General features: G+C 39.9%; 1 protein-coding gene across 2 annotated transcripts in view; it reads right to left on the reverse strand.

The window, feature by feature from the left end:
* Window positions 1-23,627, reverse strand: part of PDGFC (platelet derived growth factor C) — a 242,579-nt gene that overhangs the window by 79,136 nt on the left and 139,816 nt on the right. The window lies entirely within an intron of this gene.

Below are 23,627 nucleotides of genomic sequence, written 5' to 3' on the forward strand. Positions count from 1 at the left end.
AGAATACACACACGCACACTCGCACACATATATAACTGAATCATTTTGCAGTACGGCAGAAATTAACAAAGCATCATAAATAAAATATATTTCAAAAAATCAATATTTTACTTCAAAGAATCATGTATCAAACTACGGTTTAACAAATATGAAGTGATTTTTTTTCCCCATTGGAACAAAAAAGTTATAGTAATACCTATACATCGGGTGGAGAGGGAGGTGAGGGGGGGATCGGGATGAGGAATACATGTAAATCCATGGCTGATTCATGTCAGTGTATGACAAAAACCACTACAATACTGTAAAAAATGACAAAAAGCCTCCAACTAATAAAAATAAATGAAAAAAATTTTTCAAATACCTTTTACAAAACATTACTTATTTGGATAAAGGTAAAACAAATGTTAGTGTGACCATACTATACATGTGGATATTCTGAGGAAACACAGATCCTTCCCTGTTGGAAGAGACTTGTATCTTCAACTGGAACCCAATCCTCCTATTTTCTTTTATTTAAAGACTATTCTGATAAAATAGGCTCAGTAATGTAAACAAAGGCATGTGGTTAACAGTAAAGGACAGAGCTAAATCTGAAACATATCAGGCATTCCAAGCTGGTGTTCTTCCTAGGACTTTAAGCTCTCTCCTATCCGTACGTGGCCAACTCACCCTACTAAAAAATCAGTCATTAGTATGGTACCTGGAGCAAAGTACAAATTTCTCCATTTGCCAAACGAGCAGTCTCAATACTGTGAGCACGGAAAACTGCATTTGGAATTTCACCTTGATGCATGAGAAAGAATATACACTCCTCACCATCTCCTCCATGATTTTATTAATAGTAAGAGAATAGAAACATACAGCTCTGTGTACCAGTAATTTTTTTCTATGGATGGAAATTAAAGGAGTACATTCCTGTGGGTAAGAACATCTCTCTGTGTCTACATTAAAAAGAAGCAGCTCCCTAGATTTCTAACCATCCAATTGCTCTGAACTGGAGTTCACAGAGGTGGAGTCCACTCCACGGGGCAGGACCCCTGCCCGCTTTCTACTCTGCCCTCCTCTGAGTGGGCATCTAACAACACAGAGGTCTCCCCACTTGTTCTCAAGTCAGGTGGTGGCTTATACCAGCAATTCCCAAACTTTCTGGCACCAAGGACTGGTTTCACGGAAGATAATTTTTTCCATGGATTGGTGGTGGCGGTAGGGGTCGGGGAGGAGGAGGAGAATGGTTTCTGGATGATTCTCATAAGCGGTGCACAGTCTAGATCCCTGGCATGTGCAGTTCACAGTAGGGTTCTCGCTCCTACGAGAAACTAATGCCACCGCTGATCTGACAGGAAGCAGAGCCTAGGCAGCAATGCATGTGATGGTGAGCGGCTGTAAATACAGGTGACGCTTCCCTTGCTCGCTCATCACTCACCTCTTGCTGCGCAGCCCAGTTCCTAACAGGGGGTTGGGAATCTCTGGTTTACACAACACACATCTGTCACCAATATTTAATTTCTTCTCATCTGTAGGCAAATCACAAGTACCATAAACCCCTGCTTTAGAGCACTGCATCAAGTCAAGGTGAGGTTCCTTTGATTTCATTTAATGAAATGTGAAAGTGAGGTCCTTTCCATAGCATTTTTCTTTAATTATTCTAATCCAATAAAAGAACATTCTCTCTGATTTCTAGGAGAGCCTCTACATACCAACAGAAAATCCCTTTTCCCTTATTCTTTCTCTAAGTTTCAGTGAGTGATCAGAGTTGCTTCTGTCTGCACAGAATCAGTCTGCTGGGGCTCACAGCAAGCCTGCCTCATCGGCATGTTGAGAGTATCCATACCCGAATAGTAGTCACATCATAATATTAATATACACACACACTATATATATATATATATCATTATATATTCATATGCACAGTATGCACATTATCATATTCATATACACATCCTATTCACATCCTTATATATTCATACCTATGAACAATCACATCATTATAAGATTCATATCATTATAAAATTCATATACATACACCATTAATATTACTACAATATTCATGTATGCATACTATTCACATCATCATAATATCCATACCTGTGTACTAGTCACATCATTATGATATTCATTCACACATTATGCATACCATCATAATATTTATATACACACTATGCATATCATCATAATATTCATACAGATATACTACACATAACACTTTAATATTCACATGCACACACTATGAATATCATTAACATATTCATACACACACACAATTCACATCATTATAACATACATACCCATGTACTATTCACATCATTATAACAGTCATATACATATACTATATATCACTGTAATATTCATATGCAGACACTATTCATATAACTAGAAATTCATATAAATGTGCTATTCATATCATATATTCAAATACAGGCACTATTCATATTGTATTTATATACATATACTATTAGTACCACTATAATATTCACATACACATATCACTCATATCATATTCATGGACCAGGAGATAAGCGGTTACATCATTCCTTCTGCTGAAAGCAGAGGTGTCAGCATGACCAGTACAGTGAAGGAGGCTGAGAAGCGGTCCTTAACTTCCCTTTTCTACCTTCACAGGTGAACTGCATGCGTGTATGCTAAGTCACTTCAGTCATGTCTAACTCTTTGTGACCCTATGGACTCTAGCCTGACAGGCTCCTCTGTCCATGGGATTCTTTGGCAAGAATACTGGAGTGGGTTGCCATGCCCTCCTCCAGGGGATCTTCCCCACCCAGGGACTGAACCCACATCCCTTATAGCTCCTGCATTGGCAGGTGGGTTCTTTACCACTAGTGCTGCCTGGGAAGTCCCATATGTGAATCAGGTGCAATGAAATCTTTTAAGCTTAACTTGAGAGGGTTTAAGCTTCCCTAGTGGCTCAGACCGTAAAGCGTCTGCCTACAATGCGGGAGGACCCAGGTTTGATCCCTGGGTCAGGAAGATCCCCTGGAGAAGCGAATAGCAACCCACTCCAGTACTCTTGCCTGCAAAATCCCATAGATGGAGGAGCCTGGTAGACTGCAGTCCATGGGGTTGCAAAGAGTTGGACACGACTGAGCGACTTCACTTTCACTTTTCACTTTTGAGAGGGTTTTGTTATATCTTAATTTACCTTTCTCTGTTAATTGCACAGCAAAACAATAATCATTATGTGAAAGTTTTTGTCTTGATTCATTCTGGCAGAAACCTTAGAGGAGAAATCAAATAATACTTAGAAACAATTCCATCCATCAATTAGAAATAAATCCTCAGTCAGCTAATCCAAAGTCAGACTTTGTATCTCTGTCCTACAAAAGCAGAGGAGGTGGCCTATTTAAAGACTGACTTCTTTTTTAAAAAATTTAAAAAAAAATTTAATTGGAGGCTAATTACTTTACAATATTGTGGTTGTTTTTGCCATACATTGACATGAATATTGACATGAATCAGCCATGGGTGTACATGTGTTCCCCATCCTGACCCTCCCTCCCACCTCCCTCCCCATCCCATCCCTCAGGGTCATCCCAGTGCACCAGCCCTGAGCACCCTGCCTCATGCATTGAACCTGGACTGGTGATCTATTTCACATATGATAAAATAACCATGTTTCAATGCTATTCTCTCAAATCATCCCACCCTTGCCTTCTCTCACAGAGTCCAACAGTAAAGACTGACTTCTTTAAGATGTGGTACATATACACTGGAATATTACTTAGCCATAAAAAGAAATGATATTGTGCCATTTGTAGAGATGTGGATGGACCTGGAGACTGTTACACAGAGTGAAGTAAGTCAGAAAATATTGTATATTAATGCATATGTGTGGAATCTAGAAAAATGGCACCTGCCTGCTAAGTCACTTCAGTCGTGTCCAACTCTTTGTGAACCTATGGACTGTAGTCCGTCAGGCTCCTCTGTCCAGAGAATTCTCCAGACAGGAACACTGGAGTGGGTTGCCATGCCCTTCTCAAGGGGATCTGCCCGACCCAAGGATCAAACTCGTGTCTCTTACATCTCCTGCATTGGCAGGCGGGTTCTTTACCATTGGTGCCACCTGGGAAGTTCCAGAAAAATGGTAAAGAACCTATTTGTAGAGCAGAAATAGAGACTGAGACATAGAGAACAAATGTATGGACAACAAAGGGGAAAGGCAAGGATGGGAGATTGGTACTGACATTCACACACTATTGATGTGGTGGTGGTTTAGTTGCTAAGTCATGTCTGACCCTTGAGAACCCCATGAGCTGTGAAGTGCCACGCTCCTCTGTCCATGGGATCTTCCAGGCAAGAGCACTGGAATGGATTGCTACTTCCTTTTCCAGATTTCCTCCCAACCCAGGGACTGAGCCTGGGTCTCCTACACTGCAGATAGATTCTTTACCACTGAGGCTCCAGGGAAGCCCTACGCTATTGATACTATGTATAAAATAGATAATTAATGAAAGCATACTGTATAGTACAGGGGGAAAAAAAGAAGGCACAATTTATTTGTAGGACATATATTAAGTTAACCTTAAAAATGCATTCTACCCAAAGCAATCTATAGATTCAATGCAATCCCTATCAAGCTACCAATGGTATTTTTCACAGAACTAGAACAAATAATTTCACAATTTGTATGGAAATACAAAAAACCTCGAATAGCCAAAGTAATCTTGAGAAAGAAGAATGGAACTGGAGGAATCAACCTGCCTGACTTCAGACTCTACTACAAAGCCACAGTCATCAAGACAGTATGGTACTGGCACAAAGACAGAAATACAGATCAATGGAACAGAATAGAAAGCCCAGAGATAAATCCACGAACCTATGGACACCTTATCTTTGACAAAGGAGGCAAGGATATACAATGGAAAAAAGACAACCTCTTTAACAAGTGGTGCTGGGAAAACTGGTCAACCACTTGTAAAAGAATGAAACTAGAACACTTTCTAACACCATACACAAAAATAAACTCAAAATGGATTAAAGATCTAAATGTAAGACCAGAAACTATAAAACTCCTAGAGGAGAACACAGGCAAAACACTCTCCGACATAAATCACAGCAAGATCCTCTATGACCCACCTCCCAGAATATTGGAAATAAAAGCAAAACTAAACAAATGGGACCTAATGAAATTTAAAAGCTTTTGCACTACAAAGGAAACTATAAGTAAGGTGAAAAGACAGCCCTCAGATTGGGAGAAAATAATAGCAAATGAAGAAACAGACAAAGGATTAATCTCAAAAATATACAAGCAACTCCTGCAGCTCAATTCCAGAAAAATAAATGACCCAATTCAAAAATGGGCCAAAGAACTAAACAGACATTTCTCCAAAGAAGACATACAGATGGCTAACAAACACATGAAAAGATGCTCAACATCACTCATTATTAGAGAAATGCAAATCAAAACCACAATGAGGTACCATTACACACCAGTCAGGATGGCTGCTATCCAAAAGTCTACAAGCAATAAATGCTGGAGAGGGTGTGGAGAAAAGGGAACCCTCTTACACTGTTGGTGGGAATGCAAGCTAGTACAGCCGCTATGGAAAACAGTGTGGAGATTTCTTAAAAAACTGGAAATAGAACTGCCATATGACCCAGCAATCCCACTTCTGGGCATACACACTGAGGAAACCAGATCTGAAAGAGACACGTGCACCCCAATGTTCATCGCAGCACTGTTTATAATAGCCAGGACATGGAAGCAACCTAGATGCCCATCAGCAGATGAATGGATAAGGAAGCTGTGGTACATATACACCATGGAATATTACTCAGCCGTTAAAAAGAATTCATTTGAACCAGTCCTAATGAGATGGATGAAACTGGAGCCCCTTATACAGAGTGAAGTAAGCCAGAAAGATAAAGAACATTACAGCATACTAATACATATATATGGAATTTAGAAAGATGGTAACGATAACCCTATATGCAAAACAGAAAAAGAGACACAGAAATACAGAACAGACTATTGAACTCTGTGGGAGAATGTGAGGGTGGGATATTTCAAAAGAACAGCATGTATACTATCTATGGTGAAACAGATCCCCAGCCCAGGTGGGATGCATGAGACAAGTGCTCGGGCCTGGTGCACTGGGAAGACACAGAGGAATCGGGTGGAGAGGGAGGTGGGAGGGGGAATCGGGATGGGGAATACGCGTAAATCTATGGCTGATTCATATCAATGTATGACAAAACCCACTGAAATGTTGTGAAGTAATTAGCCTCCAACTAATAAAAAATTAAAAAAAAAATGCATTCCAATTCACATCAGGTGCAGACAAATAAAATTTGATTCCACTTATATGAGGAACATAGAACAGTCAAATGCACAGACTCTGAAACTACTTTGGTAGAGGTTAGGGATTGGGGGGGTGGCGGTGGAGAGGGCAAATGGTGCAGTATTTAATGGGGACAGAGTTTCAGTTTAGGAAGGAGAAAAATTCCAGAGATGGATGATGGTGAGATCTGCACACAATGTGAATGTAATTAGTGCCACTGAACTTTACAGCTAAATATGGTCAAAATAGCATATAATAGCATTTTTTACATATTTTGTGACTTTTACCACAGTAAAAAATATTTAAAAGAAATTAAAGGTTGAATTCTTTAGAAGGCAGGCTGTCCACTAAATGGAACACAGTCTAGCTCCCCAAGAGTCACAGCTAAAGGAACTGAGGAAAGCATGCCATTTGAAAGCTCATAAAGCAAAATAATAATAATAATAATTTAATACTGAAGATACAACTACCGAACAAGCCCAATAAAATATTGAATATGCTAAGAAAAGAAAGACCAGTGCAGAGTATCTAAGACTTGTCCATGTAGAAATCTTTTATTATTAATGATTGGTGCTGTATTGCTCTTGCTTGGTTTTTCTTTTGGGGGTGAAATGATACAGATGGATTACTAGATAGCTAGCTAGTCATATGGGTATTTCTTTGGTCACAGAAGTTATCCATGTGTAAGTCACTGTGCCAGTTGGACAGGCAGGAGGCTTCAGCATTGCCCTGAGGGAAGACACAACAGGAGCTGAAAATAAAGACTAGGCCCAGAGCAGGGCGCTCAGATATCCCCCAAATTCTCATGGAGTGCAGACTCTCAGAACCTTCCAGAATAAACGCAGGAAAGTCAGAGCTGGGCAATCAACAGGGAAGGTGGGAGAAGGAACGCAGGCAAGGGAGGGAGGTGCTGGGAGTCGGGCGGCGAGGTAAGACAGGGAACAGATATAGAGGGCTGGAGACGCAGCACTGGGTGAGTTGACATGGTTCTGGGAGCTACAGGATCCGTTCTTCCTCTGCTGGAATGTTGATTTTGAACATTTCAAAACACAAAATCAAAACATCTCATTAGCCAAGGGCAGAGTCCCTTGATCTCAGACTTGGTCACATCCCCACCCTTCATTTTCAGCCCTCTTGGAAATGATGACTTTTTTCTAAGTTACAAAAGTAATTGCTACAGAGGTCAAAGGATGACGAAACTATAAATTATGCCACTGAGCTCACTATACTCAGAAGAGTGGCTTGAAGGGGCACAGGCAAAGTCTTCACTCTAAAGAAAGCTTCATTCTGCGGCCAGAAGTGCAGGTAAGGAAAACTATAAGTGAACATTTGAAAGTTGCACTTAACTCCTTTTGGGTCTTAACACCAAGAGAGGAGATGGTTATTTTTGCACCATCAGCACTTTCTGATGAATAAAAAGAAAGTTTCGCTTTCAGGAACCATTTCTCCAGCAATACAAATCATCACTTAATTTCAGGATGGGCAAGTAACCCAAATCTTGCAAGCACAGTAACACCTTTTCCTGAAGTGAAGTGAAAGTGCTAGTCACTCAGTCATGTCCGACTCTTGACCCCATGGACTGGAGCCCACCAGGCTTCTTTGTCCGTGGAACTCTCCAGTCAAGAATACTGGAGTGGGTAGGCATTCCCTTCTCCAGGGAATCTTCCCCGCCTGGGGATCAAACCTGGCTCTCCTACATTCCAGGTGGATTCTCTACAGTTTGAGCCAACTGGGAAGTGCAATACCTGCTCCTGGTTCCCCCTAGAGCAACTGGTCCAGGGACAGATACTTGGTTGAAACCAGCCCAATCAAAACTTTTCCAAAGAGGGGTGTGATTCCCAAGGCGGAGGAGGGTGGGGGAGAAGATGGAATGGAGTCCTGGGATTAGCAAATGCAAACTATAACATATAGAATGGATAAACAACAAGGTCCTACTGTATAGGACAGAGAACTATCAATACATTCAATATCCTGTGATAAACTCTAACAGAAAGGAACATGAAAAAGAATGTATACCAACATATAACTGAATCACTTTGCCATACAGCAGAAATTAATGCAACACTGTAAATCAACTAAACTTCAATAAAATTAAAAGAAAAACATTCCAAAAACTTTTGCAGGAAAAGTTCCAGTCTCATTTAAAGATTAGAAGTGCTAACATCTTGGCGCTTTCCTCATTTGCTCAGAGATTTCATGAAAACCAATTGAGATTGAAGCAAGTCCATGGAGGCAGAGAAAGAGACAGAGTTGGTGGCATCATTCAAAACCTGGATGAAGCTCACTCCTGAAATATTCAAGAACAGATCCAAACATTTCTTTTTCAATTGGCTACCAGCTAATTACTTGTGGTTACTTGAAATTAAATAATCTTAAAAGTTACTCTTTTGGTATGAATCCCACTATCTTTCAATTGATGTTATTACCTATTAGGGAAATTTATTCTGTCCTGGCACTCCTGTAGCAGAATTATAGTATTATTCCCAGACTTTATGAAACACTGGTATGTATCCTTGGCTCTTCTCGGAGGCGCTGGAAACCTGACTTTTCCCAATGAAGAGTGAGGAAGGTCATCTCTTTTCTATAACAGAGAGGCCATTCAACATCCTAGATGATTCCATGGTTTGTCTTTAATATAAATATTTTTATTGTCAGGATTCTCTGGTGGCTCGGACAGTAAAGAGTCTGCCTGCAATGCAGGAGACTTGGGTTTGAGTCTCTGGGTCGGGAAGATCCCCTGCAGAAGGGAATGGTTACCCACTCCAGTATTCTGGCCTGGAGAATTCCATGGATAGAAGAGCCTGGCGGGCTACAGTCCATGGGGTTGCACAGAATCAGACACCCCTGAGCAACTAACACTTTCACTGTCTATTGTCAGCAATTCTGAAATTGGTTGTTTGGTTCCTCCCAGACTTGCATCCCTGGGGCAAAAGGGAATGTAGCTTTGAAATAAAAAGCATTGATCCCAGGGTAGAGTTCCTTTAAAAAAAAAAAAATTGGCATGTAGCTGATTTACAATGTTATGTTAGTTTCAGGCATACAGCAAAGTGAATCAATGATGCATATACATATATTCACTCTTTTTCTGATTCTTTTCCCATGTAGGTCATTATAGAGCACTGAATAGAGTTCCCAGTGCTATCCAGTAGGTTCTTATTGGCTATTTTATATATAGTAGTACACAAATGTCAATCCCAGTCTCCCAGTTTATCCTTCCCCCCCTTTCCCCTCTAGTAACCATAGGTTTGTTTTCTATATCTGTGGCTCTATTTCCATTTTATAAATAAGTTCATTTGTAGCACTTTAAAAAAATAAAGCATGTAAGCAATATCACATGGTATTTGTCTTTCTTTGCACTCACATGTGTGGGCATACTCCCCCTCTCTCCCCACCCCTCCACTCACATGGAGCTTTCACAAGGAAGGAGGGGTGGGAAGAGAGAAATGTGCTTTCTGTGATAAGACCACGCAGAAAATAGTGAGCCAAGAGTAGGTCTGAGGAAATCTCAACAAGAGAACTTTGTGTTTGAAAATAACACAATTTCTTCAACTGTTCTAAGTGCCTTTATTAAAGTCTCCTCCAACCTATTTTGCATGGCTTTGGCCATATTCACTTCCTTAACTATAGACTGGTCCACGCTCTGTTCTGCAACAAAACCCTCAGCTTCTGAGAGCAAGAGAAGGGGGTCCAAATCCATTGGCTGGGGGTTCACAGGTGGACCCTGCCACCAGGACAGTCACATCCCTGCCTCATCTCCAGGGCATCTCATCACGGGCAGATTATTCCCCACTTTTACCAGTTTAAATCTGTCTGGAGGACTCATTCCTCTTTAAAATTCTTCTAATTTTAACCAGCTCTTACTGAGTACCCACTAAGTCCTGGTCAGCTAGTGACGTTTTAGCTGTTTTTTAGGCTGGACACACGCAGTATTCCAGTCCTTCTGGATGGTAACTCATTACTTTCCAGTCATGACAGGTGCTGGAGGAGACCCTACGTTTGCCCTTGTGGTCTCCTCCAGTGAACCCGCCCCATTTGCCCCAAACAGCAGTGACCAGTGTAGGCAACCAGGCTGCACATGACTGGCACAGACAGACCTTCAGGAAAGTCTCGGGGACAGATAATAAATGCTCCAAGCAAACCTGGGTCCCTTACCCCTTGCCAGTGGTTGAGGCAGGCACTCCCCATACCATCACCTATGTGTGTGCTACTTGCTAAGTTGCTTCAGCCATGTTTGACTCTTTGCAAGCCCACGAACTGTAGCCCACCAGGCTCCTCTGTCCCTGCGGATTCTCTAGGCAAAAATACTGGAGTGGGTTGCCATGCCCTCCTCCAGGGGATCTTCTTGACCCAAGGATTGAACCCGCGTTTCTTATGTCTCCTGCATTGGCAGGCAGGTTCTTTACCACTAGTACCACCTGGGAAGCCTACCATCACCTATAATATTAGGCGAAAGTCCTGGGTGTTCATTGGAAGGACTGATGTTGAAGCTGAAACTCCAAAACTTTGGCCACCTCATGCGAAGAGCTGACTCATTTGAAAAGACCCTGATGCTGGGAAAGATTGAGGGCAGGAGGAGAAGGGGACAACAGAGGATGAGATGGTTGGATGGCATCACTGACTCAATGGACATGAGTTTGGGTAGACTCCGGGAGTTGGTGATGGACAGGGAGGCCTGTCCCTCCCTGTGATAGACAGGTGATGGACAGGAGGCGTGCTGCGGTTCATAGGGTCGCAAGGAGTTGGACACGACTGAGCAACTGAACTGAACTGAACTGAACCTGATCTCACAGCAAGACTCCCACAGGGCACCTTAAAAAGGCACAGACATTTTTCTCTCACCTAATTGTTTCTGGCAATCCTAAACAAGACCAGAATGCCAAATTGGAGGTCCATGCTCAGCTAGTCATTCTGAGCCCCAGTTCTGCAGACTCAGGCTGGGAATTAGGTATGTATGCAACTGATTTCATGGGGTGCCTTTGGATGTCTCAGAGCTAAAATCACAGGTCATTTACGCCAAATATTGACTAATGCTTTTTCCTTTCCTTCACCATTTTAAGGGGCTCATGAAAACATTCTGCTTGAAAACTAAATTCTTAGGACACACATTGATGGGTTTCCAAGGTCATGAATGGCTAAATGTATTGTTTTCCTTTATTTCAGTTGTATGGCAATGAAACTATGAGATAACTTTATTCCTTTTCACAAAATACCTTTTTTCCTTAAAATTTTATCACCTAGGGCTTGCATTGTCATTGTAAAATTAATGTAAGAAATCTATCATATGCTTCAAAGTTACATCTAATATGGGGAAATATTAAAAAATAGTTCTGAAAAAAATGAGTTTTCGAGGTCTGCATGGGACGCTTGATTTGTGCATCCAATTTCTCCATAACAAATTAATAATAATTATTTATAGACTATGGCTAATAAAGTACACAGCTATAGTCTGACTTAGAAGATGGTCAACAAAGCAATCTAAACACAATCAGTTATAGTCATAACTGTGCTCTATGTTTCCCATCTTCCGAGACTGGTGGCATTTCATTTTAATTGTCTGTTTACTTGTCTGTGTCTAAACAGATTATGAGCTACTTGAGGACACAAGTTACCTCCTCTTCACCTCTGCCCCACAACCCCCCACACACACCTTCCACAGGGCTCAGCAAATGCCTACTGCATTGACAGTAAATAGATGAGCAAATCAAAATGCCACATCAATTCTATTATGAATAGCAGGAAGTGAGGAAAATGTCCAAAATATTTTTTTTTCATTTTAAAAGAAACTAACAATTTTGATCATCTTAAATTCTAAATATTAAAAAATGTGTTCATTTAGTAGATTTAGCATTTTTATCATTCACATTTTCCCACACTGGATGATAGCATTTCTTCTTTTTTTTTTTTTTGGATGATAGCGTTTCTTCCAAAAGAAATTCAGCTGTTTTAGTGGAAAAGAGCCACTATTTTTTTAAACTGATTGCAGTTGACTGACAATGTTGTGCTAATTTCTGCTATACAGCAAAATGATTCAGTTATACAGAGGCACTGTTGGGCACCCCATTCTCTTCCACACTCTGTCCCTTATGGTCTTTCTCTTTGTAAAATATAATGTACCCCCAATCTGTAAAAATTGTTTACATCAGATTAACAAACAAAAAAAAAATTTTTAAGACTTTTCCACTAAAAGAGTTCCTTCTTAAGGATACCATGTGTCACTCACATAAGAACCACACACGCACAGACAATAGTGAAAGACAAGACATATTTTGGCACTTTTTACACCAAGTGTGTACACGTGCACGCACACACACACACCACCCCTCCACTCTCATTCCACACCAGTACCCTCCACCATGTTGCCTGTACATCTTCTCAGGCTAGAAAATCAAGAAAACCTAACTTGCCTCTGACTTGCTTTGTTCTCAGTAGTAATGCCAACCCTCAGTAGCATAAAAACACAACTCCCTTTGTCTCTTTCTCTCTCTTTTTTACATAAAAGACGATTTGAGAAGCCAGGTAGGTCATGGGGGTAAAAGTCACACACCTCATCCTACTACCCTGTTTTAAAAATGCCACTAAAACAGTGAATCATATTTTCTGGCTTCTCCTATGATCCAGACTTGAGAGAACATTGACACTGGGGCAGTTTAAATTCTGGAGGTGCATTTTATCCAGGACACATCTATATGTTAGTTCTCCAGTCCTGTCATGGAGAAGAGTCCATCTGGCCATTTTAAAAAATTCAACTTTGAACTTGAGCCTGAGAATACTATGTCTTGTTAGGAGGGACTTGGTTTTGCTGGAAACAGTGCAACTTCCAGCTCTGTGGTGGACAAAGTCAGGCAAAGAAACTCCTCTTGGTATGTTACAACAAAAACTGCTGAAGAAACGATCAAAAGAAAACCATTGTTTTTCAAGCAGTACTGAACCATCAAGAAAATAAAATTCTCTGAAGTACAAACAAGAAAAGAAACCAAGAGTTCGGTGAGGCGAATACACTCTGGGCCCTGTAGGCATCTGCTGAGCCTATGTGCAAGGGCAATGGATGGCTGTGGTGGGAGGTTAATGGGTCACAAGTAGTCCAGGACCCAAGTTGGGCTGGACCCTTGCTCCATCCTTTCCTGTCACTCTGAAAAATCTACCCCTTGAGGGCAGACTACAGCTATATGTCAACAATTAACCTGATGGATAACTTCTCAACAGCCATAGACAGTGGGTGGCATCTTTACATTGTTGAGAAAACATAAGCACACAACCAAAAATCCTATATCCTGTCTGACCGACTTCCAAGAATGAAGGTGAAATAGAGGAATTTGCAAATACATAAGACCTGAGTATTTGCTACCAACTTCACTTAAGAGACTTTTAAAAAGGCAATTCTTAAATAAGCAAAATAATCCTATCACCAAAATTCTGAAATTCAAGAAGCAATTATTGGCACCAAAGGTAAGCACATAGAATAGCTAAAGAATGATTAATTATATCAAATAACAATAACAAATGTTTTACTTATGACTTTAAAAAATACAAAACTAATAGTCTCAGGAACAAACACATACCAATCAGGAGTGGACAATAAGGATGAAACCACCCAGCTAAGTGGTTACAGTAAGAGGGCGTCACTATTTTATGGTCTTCATTATTTCCAAGGTAAATAACTTTACTGTTCATCACAAGAACTTCCCCCAAAGAACCAGTAACTCCTTCAACTGAAAGCATTCGCAGTTACTATCTAGCACTGTGGAACTCAAGCCTAAAAATCCCTGCCTTGCTTCCATCAATTTTGAACTATTATGTCCTGATTCTTACCCGACTCTTAATCCATTCTAAGGCAGATAAATCCATTCTAAACCAAACTTCAAATCCTCAACAAAGTCTGGTTTTGAGTTTCCTCCCCAGACCCGGCTGGAGCTATCAAGGTGATCATCCCTGTCACTATGCTGAGCAACAGAAGTGGTTCTGTGTTACTAGCTTAGTGAGCTGAGCAGGGAGCCAGCGTTCCAGGGCAGTTCAAACGTTCTCAGGTAATTTTCTGTTTGAGGAAGTCAGGTAAACATGAACTAGCCTTCCATATGGAGTTCCATATGCATTTCTAAGGTAGCCATTTCAGAGTGGAACTTGGTGCACACTTCTAGCGTAAATTATTGACAGTAGAAAAGAAAAATGGGATGAGAAGACAAATTAAATGAATGCAAAAGAGGAAAGGGAGAAACAGCAACATGAGGGTAAATGGAACGCACAGAATAAACAGCAGCACTGAATCTAAAGTATGAATAATCAGAACCCATGTGCTAAATTAAGTACCTAAGCGATAATAATACAAAGGTTTTCTTAATATGCTCATGATGAGATTTTCATATCAGACAAGCCATTCTGTGTTAACATTCTTTTTGTAAAACTGGATTCAAGTAGCTTCACAATGTTGTAGTCTGGTTTCTGCTGTATAGTAAAGTGAATCAGCTATACATATATTTATATAGCCCCTCTTTTTGGAGTTTCTTTCCCAATTAGGTCTCCACAGAGCACTGAGTATTAGGTTCTCATTAGCTATCTATTTTATACATAGTAGTGGATATATGTTAATCCCAAATATAAAGCTTTTTAACTGAATTTTTCTTTTTAAAGTTGCTTATGTTCCTCTCACAAGAGACAAACAAAAGTCACACACACACACATGCGCGCGTGTGCACAAAGGCACAGGAAAATTCCAAGTAGAAGAATGGAAAGAGTGTCATGCAAATAACCACCATGATTACCTGACGCAGTTATATCAATATTAGGCACAACAGACTCTGAAGTCAAAACAAGACATTAAAAAAGATTAAACAAGGTCAGGTAGCTGAGCCTTCATGTGCCAACTGGGACAATTTAAAAACATATAAAAACAAAAGTGGATGTTCTACAAGATGAAACTGATGAATATTTTTATTCTCTATTAGGGGAATTTGACATGTATCTCTTGGGAATTGTTACATCAGGAAAAAAAAAAACAACCAAAATCAGGAAAGATACAGATGTTGTGATCAGCACAACTGCCAAAATTGATGTAACGTACATAACATGCAGTGTTGTACCCACAATGGAAGAATAGTACATTTGGAAACTTAAAAAACCTCATGTCAGGGAAGTCAAGTCTTAAAATTCAAATAATCATGGACAGATGGGCCATATTCTTTATCCAAAACACAATTAATTTAGAAATCTACAATAAAAAATACATTAAAAAAGCCTCATGCACTTAACATGAAAAATGAACGATATAGTTCTATATGATCTATAGTTTAAAAGAAGAAAATGATGGATGTTATAAAACATCCTCAAATGGACAAAAATAAAAATACCACATTATCAAACTTGGCAAGATGTAGGAAACACAGGACTGAGAAAGCAAAATCATGTTGTGGATATGCAATAAGCGAGCAGTGTGAACAGTCAGAAGCACTCTACAGAATGTCACCTATAGAACATTCTGGCCGGGATCTTTCAGCAGGACTTAATTATGAAGACACACACAGACATGAAATTGAGAGACATTCCACAGAAAAAATGGGCTGGATTGTTCATAAATATCAATGTCATGAAAACCAAGAAAAGGCAAGAAAAGATTGCTGATAACCAACCAGAATCACTGATTGATTGTTGAGTCATAACATGATAAGAGAAAAAGAATATAGAGAAGTGATAACATTTTGGGATCATAGGAAACAATGGAAAATCAACTATGCATTGGGTAATAGTTTTATATTAATGCTGCATTTTTTGCATGTGACACTGGTTTTGAAAACACACAGGAAATACCCTAGTTTTTAGGTGACACATGGTGAAGTATAAAATGTCATTATGTCTGGAACTTATTTTTGAAAGTTGCATTAAAAGAATAAAAACCGTTTCTCAAGGGGGAAATGCCTTTTAGAAAAGTAAGGAACAACAATAACAATAACAAAATACTTCAAATAATATAAGAAAATTTCATCAACATGATACTCAATTTTGATGTGTAACAACAAAATTTCTACTTTCAGGGGCCAAAGATGAAACAATTTCAACAATAAAGTAAATAAAAATAGCACTGGCTTATAACACATGGCATGAAATAAATCTCTGTGAGTCTATACTGATACAAATGATTGAAGAAATAAAGAGAAAAAGGAAGGAAAGAAGGAAGGGAAGGAAAAGGCACAATTTTCCTTTACTGAAGAATTCCAAATAATATATGATATATTCCCCTCTCCAGGATGTGTAACAATCATTGTCTGCTGGAACATGGGCTGGTATTAGTCAGTTCAATCAGTTCAGTTCAGTCGCTCAGTCGTGTCCAACTCTGCGACCCCATGAATCGCAGCACGCCAGGCCTCCGTGTCCATCACCAACTCCAGGAGTTTACTCAAACTCATGCCCACTGAGTCGGTGATGCCATCCAGCCATCTCATCCTCTGTCGTCCCCTTCTCCTCCTGCCCCCAAACCCTCCAGCATCAGGGTCTTTTCCAATAAGTCAACTCTTCGCATGAGGTGGCCAAAGTACTGGAGTTTCAGCTTCAGCATCAGTCCTTCCAATGAACACCCAGGACTGATCTCCTTTAGGATGGACTGGTTGGATCTCCTTGGAGATCCAAGGAGCTGTCCAAAGGGCTGTCAAGAGTCTTCTCCAACACCACAGTTCAAAAGCATCAATTTTTCAGTGCTCAGCTTTCTTCACAGTCCAACTCTCATATCCATACATGACCAAATACTAGCATATAAAAGGGAAATGTATTTTCTCACCAGGGGAGAAGCCTGCCCGACCTGAGTGATCACTATGAACAGCATCAGTGATGATGCTGGTAGGAGGCACCTGAGGCGACAACAGGAGAAGAGCATCACATTTCCTTGGAACCCTTCCTCCAAACCCATGACCTCAGCATCTTCATAAGGAAGCATCCAGAGAGCCTAAATCAAGGACTCTTTTACAAAATACCTGACCACTACTCTTCAAAACTGTCAAGGTCATGAAAGACAAAAAAAGAAAAACTCACAGACTGGATGAGACTAAGTAAGGTCTGAGGAATGAATACAATCATCATCCTGGAAAGGATCCTGAGCCAGAAAAAGGTCCCAGAGTGAAAAAACCTGCTGCCATCTGTGTAAGCGTGCAGTTCAGTTAGTGGTGTTGTATGAAGTTGGCTTCTTAGGTATGCAAATATGCTGTGATGACATAAGATGTAACTGAGAGGAAACCTGGGGATACGGAAACTCTCTGTATCATCTTTGTAGAACTTTTTAATCTAAAGTTACTCCAAATTTTAAATTTTATCTTTAAAGAAGCACACTATAAAATCAAGAAGCCAGGGGTCCTCTTGTGGTACAGTGATTACGAGTCCATCTGCCACAGCAGGGGACACAGGTTCGATTCCCTGGTCTGGGAGATCCCACATGCCACAGAGCAACTAAGCCTGTGTGCTGAAACTACTGAAGCCCACGTGCCATAGAGCCCAGGCTTCAAAACAAGAGAAGTCACTGCAATGAGAGGCCCGTGCACCACAAATGGAGGAAGCCCACACACAGCAATGAAGAACCAGCACAGTTGAAATTAAAGAAATATAAAAATAAATAAACAAATCTTAAATAAATTCAAGAAATCAGAGATATATCCTCATGCATTCAATAACATAATCAGAAATAGAAAAGAGAATGTGAAAGAACTGAATGGAAGAAAGAAATCTTTTTCAAAAACCATATTGTTTTTTGGATAAATCTAAATTAATTTCCAGAATAATTATTAAACAAAGATCTTAGGAAGTTTGCAAGATGTAAGATCAACACTAAAAAACGGATTGCATTTCTTTATAACAGCAATACACAATTAGAAATGTAATTTTTAAAAAGGGATTTTAGCAGCTGCCTATAAAGACCATAAGAACAATATTGCATAGAAACCTGGAATATTAGGTCCAGTGAAGTGAAAGTCAGTCGTGTCCGACTCTGTGTGACCCCATGGACTATACAGTCCATGGAATTCTCTAGGCCAGAATATTGGAGAGGGTAGCCTTTCCCTTCTCCAGTGGATCTTCCCAACCCAGGGATCGAACCCAGGTCTCCTACATTGCAGGCAGATTCTTTACCAGCTGAGCCACAAGGGAATTGAATGTGGTCAAGCAGGAGATAGCAAGATTGAACATCGCAATCTAAGGAATCAGAGAACTAAGATGGACAGGAATGGACAAATTTAATTCAGATGACCATTATATCTACTATGTGGGCAAGAACCCTTTAGAAAAAATGGAGTAGCCCTCGTAGTCAACAAAATACAGTACTTGGGAGCGATTTAAAAAATGACAGAATAATCTTTTGTTTCCAAAGCAAACCATTCAACATCACAGTAATCCAAGTCTATGCCCCAACCACTGATGCTGAAGAAGCTAAAGTTGACTGATTCTAAAAGACCTACAACACCTAGAACCAACAACAACAACAACACAAAGATGTCCTTTAAATCACAGGGGACTGGATGTCCTTTAAATCATAGTAGGAAGTCAAGAGATACTTGGAGTAACAGGCACGTTTGGCCTTGAAGTACAAAATGAAGCAGGGCAAAGGCTAACAGAGTTTTGCCAAGAGAACATGCTGATAATGGCAAACACCCTTTTCCAACAATGCAAGAGACAACTCTACACATGTACACACCAGATGGTCAATACAGAAATCAGACTTATCATGTTCTTTGCAGCCAAAGATGGAGAAGCTCTATACAGTCAGCAAAAACAAGACCTGGAGCTGACTGTGAATCAGATCATGAACTTCTTATTGGAAGATTCAGACTTAAATTGAAGAAAGTAGGGAAAACCACTGGACCATACAGGTATGACCTAAATCAAATCCCATATGATTATACAGTGGACGTGACGAATAGATTCAGGGGATTAGACGTGGTAGACAAAGTGCTTGAAGAACCATGGACAGAGGTTCACAACATTGTATAGCAGGCAGTAATTAAAACCATCTCAAAGAAAAAGGAATGCAAGATGGCAAAGATGTTGTCTGAGGAGGCTTTAAAAATAACAGAGAAGAGAAGAGAAAGGGTAAGATATACCCAACTGAATGCAGAGTTCAAGAGAAAAGAGAGATAAGAAGGCCTTCTTCAACAAACAATGCAAAGAAATCGAGGAAAACAACAGAATGGGAAAGACCGGAGATTTCTTCAAGAAAATTGGTGATACCAAGGGAATACTTCATGGAAGGATGGGCAAAATAAAGGACAGAGACAGGAAGGACCTAAAAAAAGCAGAAGAGATTAAGAAGAAGTGGCAAGAACACACAGAAGAACTACACAAAAAATGTCTTTATGACCCTGATAATTGCAATGGTGGGGTCACACAGCCAGATATCCTGGAGTGTGAAATCAAGTGGGCCTTAGGTAGCATTACTATGAACAGAACTACTGGAGGTGACGAAATTCCAGCTGAGCTGTTTCAAATCTTGTAAGATAATGATGTGCAAGTGCTGCGTTCAGTATATCAGCAAATTTGGAAAACTTAGCAGTGGTCACAGGACTGGAAAAGGTCAGTTTTCATTCCAATCCCAAAGAAGGGCAATGCCAAATAATGTTCAAACTATGGTACAATTGTCCTCATTTCATATGCTAGCAAAGTTATGCTCAAAGTCATTCAAGCTAGGCTTCAGCAGTATGTGAACCAAGTTCTTCTAGACGTACAGCTAGATTTAGAAAAGGCAGAGGAACCAGAGATCAAATTGCCAATATTCAGCTGGATCATGGAAAAAGCAAGAGAATTCCAGAAAAACATCTACTTCTGCTTCATTAACTATTCTGAAGCCTTTGACTGTCTGGATCACAACAAACTGTAGAAATTCTTAATGAGATGGGAATACCAGACCACGTTACTTGTCTCCTGAGAAACCTGTATGCAGGAAGCAACAGTTAGAACTGGACATGAAACAACTGACTGGTTCTAAATTTGGAAGGAGTACGACAAGGCTGTATATTGTTACCCTGTTTATTTAACTTCTATGCAGAGTATACTATGCTAAATGTCAGGCTGGATGAAGCATAGCCGCAATCAAGATTGCTGGCAGAAATATCAACAACCTCAGATATGCAGATGATTAGAAAGTCAAGAGGAATAAAGGGCCTCTTGATGAGGATGGGAGAGAAGAGTGAAAAATCTGGCTTAAAACTCAACATTCAAAAAATGAAGATTGTGGCATCCTGTCCCATCACTTCATAGCAAATAGAAAGGGAAAAAGTGGAAGCAGTGACAGATTTTATATTTTTCAGCTCCAAAATCACTGGGAACAGTAACTACAGCCATGAAATTAAAAGATGTTTGCTCCTTGGAAGGAAAGCTATGACAAACCTAGACAGTGTATTAAAAATCAGAGACATCACTTTTCCAACAAAGGTCCATCTAGTCAAATCAACGGCTTTTCCAGTAGTCATGTACGGATGTAAGAGCTGGACCATACAGAAGGCTGAGTGCCAATGAATTGATGCTTCTGAATTGTGTTGCTGGAGAAGACTCTCAAGTGTCCCTTGGACTGCAAGGAGATCAAACCAGTCAATCCTAAAGGAAATCAATCCTGAATATTCTTTGGAAGGACTGCTGCTGAAGCTGAAGCTCTAATATTTTGGCTACCTGATACAAAGATATGACTCATTAGAAAAGTGCCTGATGTTGGGAAAGATCGAAGGAAAAAGGAGAAGGGGGCAGCAGAGGATGAGATGGTTAGATAGCACCACCAACTCAATGGACATGAATTTGAGCAATATCTGGGAGGACAAAGGAGGCTGGCATGCTACAGTGCATGGGGTCACAAAGAGTTGGAGATGACTTAGCAAATGAACAACCACATAGAGATCACAGAAATAAATCTAAATAACGGTGCATCACATTTCTATAAAGAATAGTTTAAAACTCTACAGACAAAAACAATACCTAGATAGCTGCAGATGCATAAAATTCTCAACGACAGAAAGATTCTTTTCTATAAGTATGTCAATTCTTTGCAGAATGATTTGTAGATGCAACACAATTTCAATGAAATTGCAACAGGAGGCTTCAAGGAACTTGTTTGTAAAAAAAATAGTGAAAAGTAAAATACTGAGGATGCTCCAAAAGGAGGAAAACAAAGTGAGTTCCCTATCACCTGGCTTCTATAATGCCACTGTAATTAAGGGAGTATCAATTTGGTACACAGATGGACACAATAAAGCCAGAGAACAGAATAGAGAACCCAGAAACAGGCCACATCAGATACAAAATCTGACCTGCAAGTTAGCTGGCTTTGCACATCATCGGAGGAAAGTGTGACTGCTAAATATACAGTGTCAGGACACTATCAGATGCCCTGGTGTAAAACCTTGCATAGACAAAATAAATTACAGATGGATTAAGGACTTAAATATGAAAACCAAAATTTAAATAACCAAAGAGTTCAGTAAAATCTGGGCAAAAGTCACGAGCAGGCATTTCACAGTAAAGGATTTCTGAGCAGCCAGTAACAATACGAACATTTGCAACCTCATTGGTAGGAAGGAGAAACAAAATTTTACATTAAGGTACAATTTTATACATTTCCTTCTACCCAGAATTAAATAAGTACCAGCTCAAGAGGTTGGAGAGAATGCAGAAAAATAAATTTTACATATTGTTGGTAGAACTGTAAACTGGTCACTTTTAGAAATAATTTAACTCTACCTCATAAAGCTAAAAATATTAACGTCTTAAGAACGTAATACCATTGTTAGCTATAAATGCCAAGAAAGATTTCTTGCAGTTTTGGACAAGAAAAGCTGGAAGTAAGCCAAGCATTCATCAAAGCAGAAGAGAAAAGAAAGGCTGCCTAATTATATAATGGATACTGTACCTCATGGAAGGCAAATGTTACAATCTCTCTGAGTCCACATGAACTTGAAAAACCTTATATTGCTGAGTTCTGCTGTTTTCACATGCACATCGTCATAAAAGTAAACACATAGTATAATCACGTTGATAGATAACTTCAAAACAGATAAAAATAAATTTAAATTTATAGGATAATATATAGGGAGATACATACACATGATAAAATTATTTTAAAAATTGAGAAATCAGGTTTACAAAATTAGGAAAATGATTTATGTTTGCAAGAATAATAAGAAGGTACATCAAGAAGGTACAAAGGGAAAGGATTTCAGAACTATTGGAAGAGTTCAGTTCAGTGCAGTTCAGTCACTCAGTCGTGTCTGACTCTTTGCGACCCCATGAACTGCAGCATGCCAGGACTCCCTGTCCATCACCAACTCCAGGAGTTTACTCAAACTCATGTCCATCGAGTCGGGGATGCCATCCAACCATCTCATCCTCTGTTGTCCCCTTCTCCTCCTGCCCTCAATCCCTCCCAGCATCAGGGTCTTTTCCAATGAGTTAGCTCTTCACATCAGGTGGCCAAAGTATTGGAGTTTCAGCTTCAACATCAGTCCTTCCAATGAACACCCAGGATTGACCTCCTTTAGGATGGACTGGTTGGATCTCCTTGCAGTCCAAGGGACTCTCAAGAGTCTTCTCCAACACCACAGTTCAAAAGCATCAATTCTTCTGTGCTCAGCTTTCTTAACTTTTCTTAAATCTCATACTGAATGAAATTGAGTCACAGGCTATGAGGGCATTCTGGACAAGTGTATTTTTATGATCTAACTACTAACATGCATCATACACACACGCATACACACACACACACACACACACACACACACACACACACACACAACGTCACCTCTCCGCTCACACACTCTGCCAGGCCCCCAGGTATAACATGGCCCTCCTGGCACTGACCTGTGGGAATGCAACTCCTACCACTACCATCACCCACCCTTGGTCTGGGAACCTCGAGCCTGCTGTCTGTGGTCAGAGTCCATGAGACTGCTGTAGGTTAACTTGCTACTTTGCAAAGAGGGCCAGATCTTAAACTCTGCAATTTCTACAACATTATGTAATACTTCACATGAAAAGAAGGCAAGAGGTGCAGAAGAGAATGGTGAAAACCACCTCTGTGATTGTTAGGAAAATGGATCTTAGCATGTGTTGAGTTATAAACTATGAATGAGATGCAGGGTCGCTATTTTATTTCTCTAACCCATTTGCTTATCTATAAAATGAAGGGTTGAATAGCACCATCTCCAAAAATAGCTAGAATAACTTCTTGTTTTCCAGGCTTAAGTTTAGAGACAGAAGAGGAAAAAATAACCTGAAATGCGGCTATCCACAGAAAGAAGAAATTGAAAAAAAGTAACTACATATATAAAGGTTAAAGATACAAATTGTGATGACAGTAAAGTATAGAGTTTATTTTATCTGTATTGA

Source organism: Cervus elaphus, chromosome 5, assembly GCF_910594005.1.
Source record: "Cervus elaphus chromosome 5, mCerEla1.1, whole genome shotgun sequence".
Classification (NCBI taxonomy): domain Eukaryota; kingdom Metazoa; phylum Chordata; class Mammalia; order Artiodactyla; family Cervidae; genus Cervus; species Cervus elaphus.